Source organism: Diospyros lotus, chromosome 2, assembly GCF_014633365.1.
Source record: "Diospyros lotus cultivar Yz01 chromosome 2, ASM1463336v1, whole genome shotgun sequence".
In the NCBI taxonomy this organism is placed as follows: Eukaryota; Viridiplantae; Streptophyta; class Magnoliopsida; order Ericales; family Ebenaceae; genus Diospyros; species Diospyros lotus.
The window spans coordinates 30,646,928-30,665,444 of record NC_068339.1 but is presented as its reverse complement, the minus strand read 5'-3'; positions in this window follow the sequence as shown (position 1 = coordinate 30,665,444).

Here is an 18,517-nt window from a genome sequence, read left to right as displayed (position 1 = left end):
AAATAAATACGTGCTCCATACAGAAGTTATGAGAGCTGTAGGTGGGAAGGAGGTCAGAGAGTGAAAAAGAAAGGAATGTGATGTTGAAGAAGACTCTAGATAGGTTAGGGGATCAGATATACCTCAGCCCCAGTTCCACCATTACACCAAACTACTCCAACGTCGGTCGGCCATACTTCCATCCATTGAAGGGTCAGGTCTCATTAGACTCCCGAAAAAGGTTGGCCATCCCATGGGAAAAAATAAGGAAGAATATTATAGATATCAAATGACACGTGGTTATTCCATTGACCAGTGCCGAGAATTAAAAAATTAGATTGAAATACTCGTCTGAGAAGGGCATCTGCAAAGATATGTACGGAATGAGGGGCAAGAAAGGTAAAACCCAAGACAAGCTTCACCTCATTACCGGGCTATGAGCAGGGTAACGAGTTTGAATGTATTTTCATCTCATTGTCGGGCCATGAGCAGGGTAATGGACTTGATTGTATTTTTCCCTCATTGCTGGGCCATGAATGGGACAATGAGCTTGAGTGTAGTTTCACCTCGTTGCCAGGCTTTAAGCAAGACAAAGGGCTTGAGTTTGTTTTTCCCTCGTTGCCGGGCAGTGAACGGGGCAACGGGCTTGAGTTTGTTTTTATTTCCTGGAAGCAAAACATAGCAAACAAACTTTCATAAAGTAATGTGTAATGAAAACACTGATAATTTTTGAATGGTTTAGTAAATAAGTGAGTACATCACTGTTTCATTTTGGGGTTTTATTATTGCCTCTAATCACGAAATACACAGGTCATGCACAATTTCAAACAGTTTAGTTTCTCGATCTTTAACATAGGCTCTCTTGAATGTGTCTGAATTTTGCTCCCAATTTTCTCTTTGAGGGCATTAATGGTGGCTGACTGCCTTCTTCTAAGGGTATGTCTTTTTGTGGCTTGTCTTGGCAATGGATAAAATCTCTTCGCTCTTTTTTGCTTTTGTGGATGACACATAGCAAGTGCGTGCATTCTTTTGATCCCCTCGAACCTATCCCACCCCTACGAGCTTGGGGAACTTCATCAATAAGTAACAGGATGACACCACGGCCCTTGTTGAGTAATAGGTGGCCCAAAATCATGTTGTATGCGGTTGAAGGGGCTTTGACCACCATAAAGTTTGCCCGTCAAGTCACACTTTGGGGGTTTATGCCCAATGTGATTGGTAACTGAATGGACCCTGCCACTGGGACAGTCTCCCTAGTGAAGCTGTATAGGGGGAGGACACTTTCCTTAATCTATCATGAGATGTATGCATTTTCTTAAAGTAGTTCCAATAGATCAAATTAACAGAACTGCCGCTATCCAACAAGATTCTATTGATGGAGTATTTGGAAACAACTGCAGAAATTACCATTGGATCATCATTTGGGTGTATTATATCACCTCTATCGGCAGGAGTGAATGTAATTGGCTCTTCGTCTTCTCTGTGGGAGGTCTCTTGTGGCCTAAGGAAGCTTAGAGGCCTTTGCAGTGTTCACACTGCAACTTTGTTTTATTACACTTTTTCCCTTTGAAACTTCTAATTACATTTTGCTCATTTCCTTGAAGCCCCTGATTTTCCCAACAATTCCATTAAGACCCACAAGTTCTAAAATTCTCATTTCATCCCCAAAAATTCAGGAATAACGTCATTTTGATCTCTCTCGGGCAAAATTAAGAATTTACACTTAGGCCCAAATGTATGATTCGACTGTGAATCCTTTTGTTTCAACCTGAAACCACTTTAGGGTTGTTCTACTTACAAAATCAAAGTCTCCTCATTTCTCCGTTGACTTTTCGGAAGTCTCCTATGACCATTCAGTTTTTTAGTCTGAATCACAGTTGTATCGAAAACTGATTCTAATCTGACTTTTCTTGATGTAAAAAATCATGCCTTGAAAAGCTCATTAAGACCATATCATCTTTCTTAGATATATAGGCTACATGGAATTCCCTAGAGTTGATTCGGTTACTCATCACGGTGAGAAATTCCATTATAGCCCCAAACTTTTGGGAAATTCTACTTACACCTCAAATAAAATTACACTTAAAATCTTATGAAATTTGCGAGTGTTACATTAGGGAACGTCATACATAAAGGATTTATGTCTGATGGCATTTATTATTTCTCTCTATCTTTTCAACGCTATTTTCCATTTTCCTTTGTTGGTGCTCATATCTCTGTTACAAACTGGCATTGCCATCTTAATCATGCCTCTTATGGTACTGTTCAACATGTGCTTCACAATAATAATTTACTAGTTGGTTCCAATAAGAGACAAAAAAAATTGTCCTGAGTGTGAGATGGCTAAAAGCCACAGTTTACCTTTTTCTACTTCAATTCATTTTATTGTTGCCAAAATACAACAATCTATTTTTAATTTCAGATAGACGCAAGAGTCTCAGGAGTCGTGCCTTCACCGATGAGGATCTTAACGAGCAACTGGATCCAGTAGAGGTCCGGATCTGATAATCCAACAGAGCTGATGATCTGGTGGGCTGGTGATCTAGTGGCCCAATGATCTGGTAGGCTGATGATCTGATGACCCAAAATGACCGAGTGACCTGAGGGCGACGAGTGGCCCAAAATGACCGAGTGACCTGAGGGCGACGAGGGGCCCAAAATGACCGAGTGGCCTGAGGGTGACGAGTGGCCCGAGGATGACGAGTGGTCTTAGTGACCGAGTGGCCTGAGGATGACGAGTGGCCTTGGTGACTGAGTGGCCTAAGGATGACGAGTGGCCTTGGTGACCGAGTGGCCTGAGAGTGACGAGTGGCCTTGGTGATTGAGTGGCCTGAGGGTGACGAATGGCCTTGCTGACCAAGTGGCCTACAAAACGACAGCACCATTAGGACGCGGGTGGGGGTCCCCGCGCAAAACCTTTGATGCCTAAGTCAGATCTCGAGAAAATACGAAATGATGCTTTAATCACTGAAAATTGCGTACCTCGTGAACAAGAAGGGACCTTGTATTTATAGTGGAGGGTGAGGGAGGCCTCGCGATATTCTCGGCAAGAATCTTGTGGCTCATTTCGGAGATTTTGTGGCCCATTCCGAGGATTCTGAAGGTCATTCAGCTGACGAGAAAGGGGGCCACTTGGTTGGATCGGGCGAATCGTAAAAAAGGGAAACCTGGGGGGTCACTCGGCATGACCGAGTGACCCCCCACTTGGTTGCTCCCCCGAGTGGGATCTCTGGACCTAACCAAGTGGACCCACTCGGCTAGGCCGAGTTAGGGGCAAGGGGCCACTCGGCATAATCGAGTGGACCCCCACTTGGTTGTGCCGAGCGGGGGTGTGGCCGCTCTACTGCCAAGTGGCCTGCACTCGGCTAATTGAGTGGCATCCCAAGCTTGAAAATTGGGGCCCACGCTTGATTAGATATCCGCTTCACCTTCCCGGGTACATCACATTCTATTTTAAAATCTTTTGAATTAATTTATTCTAATGTTTGGTGTGACACCCCGCTTCCACTTACAAGTGCCACTCATGAACAATCATCCGAAGTGTTCTCCTGCCCGATCATTTGTGAAAGGCAGACTATGTTTCAACACGAAACGCTCTAGGTGGGAACTAGGTTTCGTCCTTCCCTTCCCTCAACCCCATAACTGACTAGTAAAATTGGGCTTTAGAAATTCCACACTCGAGAAAATAATTTCCATTTAATATGCCCAAAATCTCATTATTTAATAATATATCTTCTTCTTTCCCAAGAATTCCACCAGGATCCATATGATTCAAAATTTCCAAACAACCCATTGATTTTCCCAATTTCAAGGAAAAAAACTCATAAATTTTAATTTTCCAAAAATTCAGCATTTATCTCAAAAAATGCCCAAAAATCCCTTTATTTCTAAAATTCCTCTGGGACCCAAAATTAATCCAAAAATCCCAGATCTTTTCTAAGTTTTAAGGAAAATAGGTTGGCGGGGCCTGCTGGTGCGCCCGGGGCCGGCACGAGGCCCAGCGGGGTACTGGCAGTGAGCTGCACGCGCTCGCACTCCCGCCCGCAAGCCCCCACCCCCGCGTAGGTCCCCGAGCTGGACTTTGCCTGCTGCCCGCTGTGGCCCCAGCTACTGCCACCCGCGTTCACCATTTTTTTTTTAACCTAAATTTTTCTAGATTTAAAATACTACATTGAACATAAAAATCTTCAACTTTTCCTCCATTTCCACCACCAAAATTAAACATCAAACATACATCAAGATTTCCTTTTCATTCCACAAATGAGGCTTACACAACCCTCTTGATGCTTACACAACAATCATCAAATAAAATACACTCCATGCCCTTAAATTTCAACAAACCATTGCTAACAAAAATAAATTACAATACATGCTTGAGGCTTCCACAAGCCATAAACTAACAAAAATCCAACAAAAGCTTCCAAACTTCAAGCTTGCAACTTCTTTTTATCTCTTGGCACATAAAGACCTACAAAGTGAGGGTGAAAACCTCATGAGCCATAAAGCTCAGTAAGGGTGCAATGTATGTAAATATGAATATAAACATAATTATGTATGCCAAGTGCATGCAAATGAGGCAAGGTCCTTCCATCCTCACAACCCACCAAGGTTTGAGGCATCAACCTACCACTTCCCACAACACTAGTCCTCCATATAGCCATAGGTACACTAGAACTCATATTTTACAAATGTTAACCCTTACATACAAATGCTACATACAAATTTTATAAAACATATTTACCAGCTTGCAAGGCCACCTCCACATAGGGCCATCCCTTACCTTTTTTCTCCTTAGAGCTTCAAGGCTTAACCTTTCAAGACTCCATTTGATTCCAACTCTCCACTTGATAGAAACTAGAAAAGAAATGAAGAAGCTAAGGCACCATTCCAAAAGAATAAAGGAAGTAAACTTTGCAACCCATTTCAAGAAAGAACTCTTACCTTTTTATTTCTTCTCCATGGATTTATTTTGGAGAATAAATCTCCACCATCCATCTCATCTCCCTTTATAAATATCTCCACATTTGGCAATCCATGCCAATATTCAAGAATCAACTATGGCCCTTAGATCAAATCCCTTTCCAAGACCAAATTTCAACCATTGGATCTTTTTGAATTTCTCATTTCTTTCTCATTTATTTTAATGAGACTATTTTCCATCATAAATGTTTGACAACTTTTTATTTTATTTTCCATTTAAATAAATCTCACATTTTCACACATTAAATAAGAGACTAATTTCCATTTTCTTTTGAATTTCTTTATTTCTCCCATAATCATTCCTTCCATAAATGCTAGAATGACTATTTCTCATTTCTTTTTGATTTAATTAAATCATTCATTTCTTTTGGATAAGAGCTTGCCAAGTGTCACTTTTAAATACCTCCCTTGGCTTCCAAGCTTTAATCCAAGCCATCGATGTAACCGGGTGTTACGAGAATAGGAAAGGAAGTAAGAAAACTTCCAAAAATACCCTTGAGGAGGTGATGAATCCTTGAGATTGAGGGTGCCCTATGAGAGGGGTATTTTGATAATTTGGATAGTAAAGTTAAATAAACGGTATTTTGATAAATTGGAAATAATTCTTATGTGGAATTAGGTGAATAAGTGAATAAAATCCCAATTTGGTATTTATGTGGAGATATATGGGATTAATAAATTCACAAAGGATATTTAGGTAATTTTGGAATTAATTCCATAAAGGAATTTAATTATGGAATATTGGGAAAATGGTGGATGTTCTATTATTTGAGAAAATAATTAATTTTCCCTAAAATGGTGAATTAATGTGGTAATGCCACATGGAGGACCAAGATAAAGAATTGGAAGCCAAGTTTGTGTCTTAGAGTGACACTTGGCATAATCTTGGAAATTTGAGAGAAAAATATATATTAGAAATGTGGGGGCATATATATATATATATATATGGAATTATGAGTTGGAGAATGATTTAAATAAATGCAAAAGAAATGATTTTAGTCTTTCAAGCATTTAATGAGAAGCATAATGGTGTTGGATTAAAAGAAAAATCCAAAAGAAAAGTAAATGGTCACCATTAATGCTTGAAATTATGGTGAATTAAATAAATCTAATGAAAAATGGGAAAATGGTCACCCATTAATGTTTTGGAAAATTGTGGGATTTATTTAAATGTGAAAGAAAGTGATTATGTCATTCAAAGTGCTCTCTCATGTGATCGGGGAAAATGACCAAATTAAATAAATGGAAAAGAAATTCTATTTTTGGGATTTCAAGACAAGATCAAGGGTGGAGATCTAAGAAGACCAAATGGCATGGATTGTGCTTCTTGTGTTTTCTCCAAGAGAGAAGTCTTGTTTATTAAAATGGATGATTGAGATTTAGTTTTCCCTTAAGCACATGGATTGTGCCTTTAGTGAATGGCTAGGATGCATTCTTGAAATATGGAAAACTTGTATAAAATGGCAAGTAAGGAAGTCTTCTCTTCCTTTGGCCATTTGGAGAAAGAAATGAAGAAGGAAGGAAAGAAAGAGAGAGAAAGAAGTCTTCCATGGAGGGAAAAGTGAAGAAGAATAAGAAGAATAAATCAAGATGGGAGAAAATGAAGATGGAAGCTCTCTTGAAATGAAGATTTAAAGGTTCAAGAATGAGGTTGTTCTTATGTCAAAGGAGAAAAGGGAAAGTGCAAGCTTGTGGTTGGAAGCTCTTGGTGTATATTTCTTTGTTTGTTGTAAATTATGGCTTAAAGAAGCCTAGGCATGTGCTTATTTTATTTGTGACCTTATGGCTAGGAAAGCCCATTTGTTGTATTTAATCATGTGTGGTATTTATACTTGGAGGTTGTTATGTGAGCACCAATAGGATGTGTAAGGCTCATGTGTGAAATGGAAGGAAATTTTGATGTATGTTGTGTAATATTCAAAGAGGTGGTTTAAGTCTTAATTTTGGAAAAATAGAGGCAAAAATGGAAGGAATGTGAAGCATATTTATTAATTTTAATTTCTGAAAAATATGGGTTTTAAAGCCCAAGAAAAAAAAAAGAAAGAAGTGAAGATGCAGCAGTTGCAGCAGTAGGGGGTAGCAGCCCCGCGCGTGGGCAGGCATGCGCAGCCAGCCCGCGCAGCCAGCAACCAGTGGGGCCCCGCGCGAGCCCCGGGGCGTGTTGTGGGCCCTGCTAGCCAAATGTTTTTAAAAATTCTGAAAATTAGGGGATTTGGGGGCATTTCTTAATTAATTTTGGGCTCCAGAGGAATTTTCAAAATGAAGGGATTTTTCGGGCCTTTTTCTGGAGAAAATGCCGAAATTTTGGAAATTTGAAAATTTGAATTTTTCCTCCAAATTTGGTAATCAATCAATGGATTGATTTTAATGGTGATTTATGGAGCCTGGTAAAATTTTTTGTCAGAAAAAGAATTTAAAATAATTGAGAAAATGGCGATTAGGCGTTTGAATGAGATTTTCTTTATAGCCAATGCGGTGTGGTTAAAGCCCAATTCTGCTAGTGAATCCTGGGGTTCAGGGAAGGGAAGGACGAGCCTAGTTCCCACCTAGGGCGTTTCATTTTGAAACATGGTTCACCCTTCACCACAGGCCGGACAAGTGAACAATTTGGGTAATTGTTCACGAGTAACACCCGTAAGTGGGAGCGGGGCGTTACAGTTAGGTATCAGAGCGATGGTTAGCGCATCAAGTGGAGGATGCTTGGAAAAATTTGGTCGAAGGTTGATATGAAGACCTTGGCAGTAGAACCACAAGTGACTGAGGACCCTAGGAGTCGGGTCGGGGCATTGAGGCTTGTGGCAATGTGAATGGAGTGCTCAGATATTCCTGCTATAGGAAGGGGAAAATATCATGGTTTGAGATGTCATTCCGTAAGAGATATACGGGTCGAGCAATGGAAGGTCAAATGCCGAAGTGTGGGTATTGGTATCGAGGACCCGAATGTGGAAATTTGGGGGTTCATGAAGCATCCTATGGATAAGAGTTCTTAGTGGTTGAAGTGTTGAGGCTTGTGTGGGGGCACGAAGCTGAATCATGACAAGAGTCATGAAAGGGCCTGGAGGGCTTGAGGTATATCTAATTCGGGAAGGGGTTAACAGAGTATCCCTATATTGGGAATATGGTCAAGCCCGTATGAGAGAATGGAGTGGTTCCCGTAGAGGTAATGTGCTAAGGGTTGTGTGCTCGAATTTGGGTGAGCTAAGTCTGAAATTAGCTCGAAGCCCAAACAAGGGAATCGTCAACAGGTTCTGTGATAAGCTCCAGGAAGAGAGTAAGATAATGTTGCTTCCAACGAGGCTCTAGGTGGAGCGAGCATGTGAAGCATATGCCTGTCATAGCTAGGGTAGGCATGACGTTAGTAGCTTGCAGAAAGACACCGATGGGAGTCGGGTGTGCGTTATGCATGAGGGATGCATATGGTGCCATGTGATTGTATCGTTATGACGATCCTTGAGGGGACATGCCTAGGGTGTGAATGGACCCTAGTTGGTTTCAAGATGAAACATGATATATCCTAAGAAGGGATAGGTGTGTGGCAAATGGACCCTAGCGGGTGTTTATATGAGATGGAAATCCCAAGTGAGTCAAGATGGAATCCAGGGGAATCCAGGATTGGGATAAAGGAGTTGGGCTTGTATAGATATACGTGTGGGAGCCATGGGATTAGAAGTCCTAATTGCGAAAGGCCAAGTGACCGTTCATGTGATTGATGGATGAGGGGCCAATCTAAACTCCTATTGACGCTTGGGGTCAGGCAGGACGCCTAAAGTCGAGGGATGAGAGGTGAATAGACCCTCATATGATGCCTGGGGTCGAGATGACGCCTAAGGTTATGAGACCCTTGATGGGAGACGCGGAGGTCACCCAATGAAGGGTATGAGTGGTGTGTGGGCCGAGGGTAGTGAATTGTGGCAACAGGACATCCGTGGGCTATGCGCGCGCAAGAAATGCCATCTTTGGGTGCCCAGGGGGCAGGGGCATGGTAAGCAATGTGGAGGCCCCGAATTTTAGTTCCAAGTCATAGAAGCCCGAGCGAGGCGTGCGGGAGGGCCAGGCCGGGCGTAGTGACTGAATGCATTCATGAGTGTGCAAGAAGAGACGAGAGGTCTCAATTTACCTGGAGGGTAATGGTAAGTGCTCTATGGTTATGGGTATTGGAGCTTGAGGTAAGCTCAACATGTCAGTTGTGGATTGAGAGATCATTGATAATCAGGCTCTAGGATGAGCTGGGAGGCAAAATGAATCATGATGGATTTGGATCTATTGTCATGGAAAGTTGGAGCTTTCAAATGTTGAGTGAGAGCCGTGAGGTATGATCTTGTGGGGTAAGATCATGAGGCCTCAAGATGTGAAGTGGTTTGAGAATCTCTTAAGCGATAAGAGATGCAGAGTCCGGAGTAGCGAGGCTTATGGTATAAGTTTGAGGTTATCAAGGCAAGGATAACCAAGTAAGATGGCTTTGGTAAGATGGTGGTGGAACCATCGTAGCTTAGGAAAGCTTTAAGTAGCTTTGATGCTATGGGTGCAAGGCTCGTTGTAACGGATCTGATGCTATAGACCGTGTAGCAGAGGACTAATTAGTTGGCTCGCGTTGAGGGCAAGTGGCCCATGAGCCTAAGCAATTTAGTGAACTGCAGGTGACGGTCAGGAACCAAAGAGCGGGAGCAGCACCTTAGAAAATTTGATCGTGTGAGACCGAGAATCTCTTGTAAGGGATAGGACATCTAGAGTAGTCCTAAGGAGGAATCGCGGAGCGCATTAAGGATCCGATAGATTGTTGTCGAGTAGGAAGCCTGGTAAGGATAATGGCTGCAAGCGTGGCTAGGTAGTCATGCCGGGTTCGATATCAAAGGTGTGACTGGAAGGCTGAATGTCACACTACGGGGTGCGAAACAGATCAGAGTGGGACCTGAGCCATGCTGTTGGAAACTGTTGTTGGGCCAGTGTAAGGGAGCAACACGATAATAATGATTGGGTGTTGACTCTCCGAAGCACAGGGAAATACGATGGGGAACCAGTGTTGGGCTAGTGTATGAAAGTGACACATGATTGGATGTTAACTCTCTGAAGCACAGGGCAACACGATGGGGAACCAATGTTGGGCCAGTGTATGGGAGTGACACGATGATGGTGACCAGGTGTTGGCTCGCCTAAAGCACAAGGCAACACAGTGACTATGTAGATGGTCAGGGACAGGAGATCTATGAGATGTTTGAGAAAGAAACTTGGGAAAAGAAACGGGTCTAGCTTGGGAATAACACTACGGTTGACGCCTATCAGTGACGAGTCTAATGCTAGGGACCACTGGATGCAAACGATTAGTCCACAGGAGGGACTGCAGCCCTCTACGTGGAGTAACCTGTCTGTAGTATAGATGATTAGACGTCGAAGACCTAGGGTATGCTGTAGGTTATGCCTGAGCTAGACCTAAACTTTCGTGAGGGTTGAAGTATGGTGGTAGTGCTTTCTGTGTCAGGGCAGCAAGAAGGTTTGCTAATTGAGGGGGTGATATCTTATGGTGTGATAACAAGAGGTGTGGTGATGCTCCTTGCTAAAGGATGCTAACGTGGTTGTGGTTAATATGATCGAAGTTGATCGGGTAAATTGAGATGGTTGACCCTGTGTGATCTTGAGGTGATGTAAGAAGATGGGTCGATTGGTGGAGTCGCTAAATGGCTCGAAAATGATAAGTGAGTGCCGTGGAGGGCAAGACTACGAGTTGAAAGCTAACCATGAGATGGGGGTATTGAAGCGTGTGAAGGATTCAAGTAAAGGGATCTCTAATCTAGTGAAGTGAGTTGTGGCAGGCTGAACACGTGGCTAAGGCATGGTTTAGAATCCGTGAAGGCTCGCAATGGCACGGTCTGGTGTTAGTCTTGGTTGTGTCGATGCGAAATGAGAAAATATCCTCATGTGGCACTAGAGGGGTTTCCAGTTGATGACACATGATTAGTTGCCAGGTGGTAGCACCTGATGGCAATGATTGGAATGTGAGGCTCGAGGACTGTGATGTAAAGCCTTATTAGGTGCCGTGTATGCCCTTAATATAAAGGTTCAATGGGTCCTGGTGGTTAGACCAGGTGAATTTTAATAAAGAGATCCAAGGTGATAAAAGATGGTTGGTCAGGACAAAATTGTGCCGCTTGAAGGAGTGTTACTCCATAGCAAGGGTTATAAACGGTAGTGTTGAAATGTGGTCAGGGTAGAACTTGAGATGTTCTCCCAAGAGGAGTTGAGCATGAGGTAACAGTGTGGGATGAACTTCCTAAGGCGCTACAACTTTATCAGGAAAGATCACCCGAGGAAAAGCCAGCTAAATGGTGAGTGCCTGAGTAGGAAGGTGAGTCCTACGTCATCAAGTGGAAGAGTGAATTCCATATGAGTGGTAGGGGTGATTCCCAGTGGGTGGAGTTTAAATCGAAGTCATAGTCGATGATTGCAAGTGTAGTGCCTGGAGGAAGGTTGTGTTAGTGGTGAGCCAGGCGATCCGGCTAGAATCAATCGAGTTGGTTAGATGGAAGATGAGGGCGAATTTAAGATGTCGCCAATGGGTGACAAGAGCTCGAATGAAGAGCTTATGGGACGAGATTGATTTCCAGGAATGGTGTTAAGGTGATGAAATCACCTAATGGCTGTGAGTGATACAGCTAGAGGGATGCCTTGGAGTGTGGGCAATTGATGAGATTTAACCTAGTGTCCAAGGTTAATGGTTGTGAAAGGAAATCGGCTAGTGAAGCTTTTGTGGTGTTAGAGCCCATGTGGTTGCTCACCGAGTGGTGTGAGCTGGTTGTAGCAAAGTGGTATGAGGAAGGCGGCCTAAGAGTGGGGTCGTGCTGGTCGCGATGACCAGTGAGATTCAAGGAGCAGCGAGTCTTTTGAGATGACATGGTGGTGTCATTGTCGCTGTCAGGGAAAAGATGTTGTCAGGAAGGTCAAAGGTAATCATGGTGCATGGTAGGACCTTAAAGTCGAGTGTGAATGGCCATGAAGGTTGGTGCCTACAAAATTTGAGATGCAACGACCATGGGGGAGAAATTCGTTGCTGTCGTGGTGTTGTCCTTGCCGAGGAGGACAAAGGGAACCATTATGTATGGTTGAAGTCAGGTGTCTATTGCGGGTTGAGAATGAACCTGATTTAGGATGGCTGAAAGTTTCGTGTCTCTAGGGTAAGAGGCTCTGTTGAGAAATGGTGAGATTTGAAAGGTCCCAATGAAATTGAAGCTGGGCAAGTAAATTTGGCTAGAAGGCCGCTACAAGAGTGGGGGTGTAACCATGATAGCTTGTTGTGGTGCGAGCCAAAAGCATGAGTCATCCTACAGGTGTGATGCAATAAGTGATTGTGCAGATGGTAATAAGCCAATCACTTATGCCACGCACCGTGGGTGATGATGAGGGTCGATTAATAGTTCCGCGACCTTAAGCGCAATGGTAGGATCCTTGACTCGCGGTAGGGTTTAGTAGCCAAGGTAAGGTCTAGCATGGGGCATGATTGTAAAAGCTGAATTGGGTGAAGTATGGGAAGGGGTTGCTCAGTGAAGAGTTCCCTGGTATGGGTATGAGACCCTTACTAGCGTGTGATACGGCTAGTAAGTATCCTTGTGTGCTTAATGCGAAGAACTTCTGGTTGGGAGAAGGATGTGGCCCGAGCATGGTTAAGCTCAAGGTGAGATTGTAATGGGGCGTGCATCGCCAAGCTCGAATTGGACTAGGTAATGCACGTATGGTTGAAATGTGTAATTACCTGGCATGATGTTGGGTATGTTGATTATGCATAATTATATCGATAAATGAGGGTTGGCTGGTCAAGGTAGAAGACCGTGTATGAAATGGTTGAAGTTGGCAAGGTGGGCCAAATGGGTGCTTGGCGAGCGATTGTCGAACCACTCCAGAATTAGAGATCTATATGTCTCTTCTCTAGTTTGCAGCAAAGTGCACCCTAGGTCATCTCTCACAAGGAGCCTCACTTTCCTCTATGAACAAGAAGAACCAATATAACCAACAGTTTGTTTGGGGGGGGGGGTTTGACAGAAAACTAATTAACAAAACAAAAAAACAAGGATGGATGAAAATCAATAAATGGAATGCAACCGGCTGTGTATTTGTCCCCTCTATGAAATCTTCCTCGTCCACTCTATAAATCTTAGCTTGTTAGGTGTTTTAATCTCTGGATATCAAACTTAAAGCATCCCCAACAACCGTCCAAGGATTAGAATGATTGGAATAACAAAATGAATATAGAAACCTCTTATAAACAAAATGCAACCATCCACTCTCTATTCAACCTATCCTGACCTATGCAAGAACAACCGTTCAAGCACATAATATTCATTTCCGAGATGTTATACCAACCGGCTATAACATTCTGTTCTCTTAAGCATTTAACAGAAAATGAAACCATGCAAATTCACACAAACCTGCCATGAACTCCATGCATTCACAAATCTGCTCAAACTAAACCACATGGAAATGAATAAGAAACAAACAACAAACTAAGTTTTTGTAGCTCATCCGGGACTTAGATTCCACATGGATTCAAGATACACAACCGGTTACAAATGCTCTAGCCTATCATTACAGCAAGGAAGACAAAATGGAACAAAATGAAGAAAACAGAAAAAATGCTAGAACAACAAAAACGGCCAGAGAATCCTCTCTCTTTTCTCCTCTTTTCCCCCTCCATGAAATAAGTGCTAAGAGGCCTTAAATACATGGCTAAGAAATGAAGAGCTAGGAAGGCTAGGGTTGGGCCTAGCCCAACAGAAAATAAGTGAGCCCAGAAGATAGCAAAATTGAGCAGCCCAAGTCTGCTCCTTGAAAGTGAGCCCAAGCTCCTTTAGTTGAGCCACTTCTCTAGCCCATCCAATATTCCCTAAAGCCTGGATCCATAGAAGTAAGATAAAAAATAGTGTAAGGATGGTTTGAAGTATAATAAAATAGAAACAATGAAAGATTAGCAAAAATTACTTCAAATGGTGTAATAAGATTGAGGTGAAATGCCAAAATATAGCATAAATATGCATGCTATCAGTGCTTCCCATGTAGTGCTAGCACAATAAGTTGATCGGTAATGAGAGGTTGCCATGAGGATCAACTTAAGCTATGCATGCATGTGATAAATGGCGATATGCCATGATGAATGGGTGTCAGAGTGTCTTGTGGGCACTAGAAGTGACATTGCGGTGGATGATCAGTGCTAAGACGTTGCTGGTTGGACCAGCGTAAAATCGTGGCCGTGTGTGTTTGGCAGTGTGAAACGTTGCCGTGTGTGATCGGCGTAAAATCGTGGTAGACTGATCAGTAACGCAATGTTAGTGAGAGTTTGTTCGATCGATGGGGAAAATGGGAAGTGGATAGCAAAGTGATGCTTCGAGGTAGAGAAAAATTCATCTGGAGATGGACAGCGTTGCAGTGAGCGAGACCAGCGACCAATGGTGTGATTTGGTAAGAGGCCAAAGTGAAATTTGGTTGGAAAATGTCCTCGAGAGTTGGGGGGACCAAAAAGCCTAAACGAAGCCTCGAGGTGGGTATAGCCCGAGGTAAATGTGAGAAATGAATAGGCTATGAGACTCTCGAGCACGAGAATTTGCCATGTAGCCCAAGAATGTGATTGTCTTGGGCAGAAGATTATGGTAAGACGAATTTCGAGGATGAAATTCTTTTAAAGGGGGTGGAATGTAACACCCGGTGTAACCTGGTGTTAAGAGAATAGGAAAGGAAGTAAGAAAACTTCCAAAAATACCCTTGAGGAGGTGATGAATCCTTGAGATTGAGGGTGCCCTATGAGAGGGGTATTTTGGTAATTTGGATAGTAAAGTTCAATAAAGAGTATTTTGATAAATTGGAAATAATTCCTATGTGGAATTAGGTGAATAAGTGAATAAAATCCCAATTTGGTATTTATGTGAAGATATATGGGATTAATAAATTCACAAAGGATATTTTGATAATTTTGGAATTAATTCCACAAAAGAATTTAATTATGGAATATTGGGAAAATGGTGAATATTCTATTATTTGAGAAAATAATTAATTTTTCCTAAAATGGTGAATTAATGTGGTAATGCCACATGGAGGACCAAGATAAAGAATTGGAAGCCAAGTTTGTGTCTTAGAGTGACACTTGGCATAATCTTGGAAATTTGAGAGAAAAATATATATTAGAAATGTGGGGGTATATATATATATATGTGGAATTATGAGTTGGAGAATGATTTAAATAAATGCAAAAGAAATGATTTTAGTCTTTCAAGCATTTAATGAGAAGCATAATGGTGTTAGATTAAAAGAAAAGTCCAAAAGAAAAGTAAATGGTCACCATTAATGCTTGAAATTATGGTGAATTAAATAAATCTTATGAAAAATGGGAAAATGGTCACCCATTAATGCTTTGGAAAATTTTGGGATTTATTTAAATGTGAAAGAAAGTGATTATGTCATTCAAAGTGGTCTCTCATGTGATGGGGGAAAATGACTAAATTAAATAAATGGAAAAGAAATTCTATTTTTGGGATTTCAAGACAAGATCAAGGGTGGAGATCTAAGAAGACCAAATGGCATGGATTGTGTAACATCCCGTTTGAGCGATAGGAAGGACCGGAACAACTTACCCTGATGGGCCTACACGAACTTCCTAGGGGGGTCACCCATCCCTGGATTACCCCAGGTCAAGCACGCTTAACTTGGGAGTTCTTTGCCAACATTCAGCCCAAAAGGTATCCAGCTGGTGTTGTTTCCTTTCTTACACTATCCTCGATATATATTAACTTCTCTGGGCTCTCGGGGTATTACATTCTCCCCCCCTTAAGCACATGACGTCCTCGTCATGCGACCTTACAACCGATCCCAGATCTCTCCCCCCTTGCATGGCCGATGTGGGATTCGCCTAAGGTGCCTACACGCACCCCCCATAGGGGCCTCACGCCCCCCTCGAGACTCAACCTCCTCGCTGAGGTTTGCCCCACCTCCGCGCTCAGAGGCTCGGGGGTCGGCTCTGATACCATTTGTAACATCCCGTTCGAGCGATAGGAAGGACCGGAACAACTTACCCTGATGGGCCTACACGAACTTCCCAGAGGGGTCACCCATCCCTAGATTACCCCAGGTCAAGCACGCTTAACTTGGGAGTTCTTTACCAACATTCAGCCCAAAAGGTATCCAGCTGATGTTGTTTCCTTTCTTACACTATCCTCGATATATATTAACTTAACTGGGCTCTCGGGGTATTACAGATTGTGCTTCTTGTGTTTTCTCCGAGAGAGAAGTCTTGTTTATTAAAATGGATGGTTGAGATTTAGTTTTCCCTTAAGCACATGGATTGTGCCTTTAGTGAATGGCTAGGATGCATTCTTGAAATATGGAAAACTAGTATAAAATGGTAAGTAAGAAAGTCTTCTCTTCCTTTGGCCATTTGGAGAAAGAAATGAAGAAGGAAGGAAAGAAAGAGAGAGAAATAAGTATTCCATGGAGGGAAAAGTGAAGAAGAATAAGAAGAATAAATCAAGATGGGAGAAAATGAAGATGGAAGCTCTCTTGAAATGAAGATTTAAAGGTTCAAGAATGAGGTTGTTCAAGTCAAAGGAGAAAAGGGAAAGTGCAAGCTTGTGGTTGAAAGCTCTTGGTGTATATTTCTTTGTTTGTTGTAAATTATGGCTTAAAGAAGCCTAGGCATGTGCTTATTTTATTTGTGACCTTATGGCTAGGAAAGCCCATTTGTTGTATTTAATCATGTGTGGTATTTATACTTGGAGGTTGTTATGTGAGCACCAATAGGATGTGTAAGGCTCATGTGTGAAATGGAAGGAAATTTTGATGTATGTTGTGTAATATTCAAAGAGGTGGTTTAAGTCTTAATTTTGGAAAAATAGAGGCAAAAATGGAAGGAATGTGAAGCATATTTATTAATTTTAATTTCTGAAAAATATGGGTTTTAAAGCCCAAGAAAAAAAAAAAGAAGAAGTGAAGATGCAGCAGTTGCAGCAGTAGGGGGCAGCAGCCCCGCGCGCGAGCAGGCACGCGCAGCATGCGCAGCCAGCCCGCGCGGCCAGCACTCAGCGGGGCCCCGCGCGGTCCCCGGGGCGCGCTGTGGGCCCTATTGGCCAAATTTTTTAAAAAATTCTAAGATTTGGGGGCATTTCTTAATTGATTTTGGGCCCCGGAGGAATTTTCAAAATAAAGGGATTTTTCGGGCTTTTTTTTGGAGAAAATGCCGAAATTTTGGAAAATTAAAATTTTGAATTTTTCCTCCAAATTTGGTAATCAATCAATGGATTGATTTTAATGGTGATTTATGGAGCCTGGTAAAATTTTTGGTCGGAAAAAGAATTTAAAATAATTGAGAAAATGGCGATTTGACGTCTGAATGAGATTTTCTTTATAGCCAATGCGGTGTGGTTAAAGTCCAATTCTGCTAGTGAATTCTGGGGTTCAGGGAAGGGAAGGACGAGTCTAGTTCTCATCTAGGGCGTTTCTTTTTGAAACATGGTCCACCCTTCACCACAGGCCGGGCAAGTGGACAATTTGGATAATTGTTCACGAGTAACACCCATAAGTGGGAGCGGGGCATTACAATCGATGTGGCTCCACCACATTTATTCTCCATTTTAGGGAAAATGAATTTCTTCTCACATATAAAGGAATTATAATTAATTTGCCTCTTTGATAATTTAATTCCATCATGAAATTATACTCCAAATTACCAAAATGCCCTTAGGGATTAACAATCTCATCAATCTCCACACAAATGCACAAATGAGAATAATTCCCAACACATTCTCATTCCCACAAAGGAATAATTTTTAAATTTTCCAATTACGGTATATTGGGTCTCATTACCCAATTTACTAAAATACCCATCCCTGATGGCACCTTTATTCCCATAGATCCACTTATCTCAAGGGCACATTTTCAAAAATTTCTATCAATCTTCCATATTTTCTAACACAAATAACACCGGGTGTTACATTTGGGGGCCAAGCTTGGTTGTTTCTAGTTATGGAGCTCGTTATTATGTTTGTTTTTTGGATGTCTTTACTAAATTCATTTGGGTGTTTCCTTTGAAATTAAAATCTAACGTTAAAACTATTTTCATTCAATTTCAAAAATATGTTGAAAGGCATTTTGATTTAAAAATTAAGGCTATTCAAACTGATTAGGAGGGGGAGGGGGGGGGGTGAGTATAGACGTTTGAATACTCATTTCAAAACATGTGGAATTCAACATCATTTAACTTGTCCTCACACACATGAACAAATGGGTTCTGTTGAACTTCACCATCGTCAAATTGTTGTAATGGGCTTAGCCTTGCTAGCTCACTCAACATTGTCAAAACCTTTTTGGGGATACGTCTTTTTAACTGCAATTTATATTATTAATTATTTTTCTTCCAAATCATTAGACAATGAATCACCTTTTGAAATGGCTTATATAATTAAAAAAATAGTTAAAAAAACCCAATTGTTTTTGGATGTGCCTGTTAACCAAATGTATTATAATATGAATTTATGATATTAATTTTGAAATTAACATTATAAATTAATTTATAATATCTTTTGCCCCAAAT